The following is a 1,570-nucleotide window of genomic DNA, read 5'->3' as shown; positions in this document are numbered from 1 at the left end:
TACATATGTTCATTCTTTTTGACGTTTGTACAACTTTTTTTTTTTAGAATAGACATTTATCATCAATCCACCTGCTCTGTGCACAATGTTATGGAGTTCCCAGTATGCATACCATGCAAATAAGGTGAAAGACACGGAATCAATATAATTGGTATAACATTTTTTAATGTATATACATATATATATTATGAACAAGGTCATGTGAGCTAAACGTTGGCCCATTGCACACAGACGTTTGCTGATGATTGTTGTAATAAACTTCTAACTTTCGGCTTATATTGGAGAGCCTGGTTTCCTCTCTATCTCTACTTTCCAGAGCGTCCTCAAAATCCCCTCACAGAAAAGAGAGAAGGGGGTTCATCCGAAAATCGTCATGTGCAGGAGCAGTTTCTTCTTCAGAGTCTCAATAATATCACAGAAAGAAGACCGCTATTTCATTGATCCTCATCTGAGAACTCAGTACTGGTACGATGTTTCCCAAAGCTGATGGTAAACTAAAGAAAAGACAGAACAGAAGTAAAGGTGAATTATTTTTTTTTAGCATTTGAAATGAATGCAGATGTAATCTATATGTTCTCTCTTACCTGGGCTGACGTACAAGATGGACTCTTCTAGTGTCACTGCCAAACTCTTAACTTCTTCCTTGAACATTTAAGATGTTCCACTGAATTTTAGAAGGAAGCAGTGTTTGCGACACAGGTGGCACCGAAGGTTGGAGTTGAGCCAGGTAGAGATGCAACCCTGATGGAAACAATGATTGCATGGTAGCACTGTGACTTCCTCTCCGGTCTCATAATCCGTCATGCAGATGACACACGACTCCTCCTGAGATGTTACAGCTCTTGTTGGGAGGTTCCTAATTTGCCGAGCTCGCCAAGTCTGCTGCCTTTCCTGCAGATTATATTGTGCAGGTGGTGATGGTGGCCGCATCTGTGGCGGAGGCGTCATCACTCCCATTCCCTGCTGCTGAAAGATGATGTTGAACAGACGGTTTGCCTGCAGTAATTGTACAGGAGATCCACTTGCAGCTGGAGACTCCCTGAGTCTGCGGCTGGGCAGAACGGGAAATGGCCGTCTGAATTCAAACTCAGTGACGGTGTCTGAGGATCCACTGTCATCCCTTCTGCTCTCTGATGTTTCTCTGGAGGGCTCTGCAGGGACTGGTCTAAGCGGAGAGCGGCTTCTTTCCCTGCTCTCTTGTCCTCTTTGCCGGAGAGGAGTTCTGGCTTCTCTGCCTCTCGCAGTGACAGCAGTGGCGTCTGTTCTGTGTCCACCAGTAGTAATTAGTCTTCTCTGATCCCTTTGAGAAGATCTCAATTGATGGACAATCATAGCCTGACCTATAAAGAAATACAATTTACTAGAAATATGCAAAAGTTTATAAAAAAAAACACTTTCGAGCCAAACGGAGTGAACCTGCTGTTGCTTTAGGGTTTAGGGAGAGGAGAAAAAATTGATTAATGTTTGGGCTAAATAAACCTGCTCAGTGGATCCCCTCTCTACAGACATCACAGAGCAGTGGTGGAACCAGACTGCGACTAACACAGCCCCCAAGGACTATGAATGGGAA

The sequence above is a fragment of the Phyllobates terribilis genome, unplaced genomic scaffold (assembly GCF_046119375.1).
Source record: "Phyllobates terribilis strain yellow unplaced genomic scaffold, ASM4611937v1 Scaffold_2810__1_contigs__length_105257, whole genome shotgun sequence".
Lineage (NCBI taxonomy): Eukaryota > Metazoa > Chordata > Amphibia > Anura > Dendrobatidae > Phyllobates > Phyllobates terribilis.
This window is presented reverse-complemented; position numbering follows the sequence as displayed.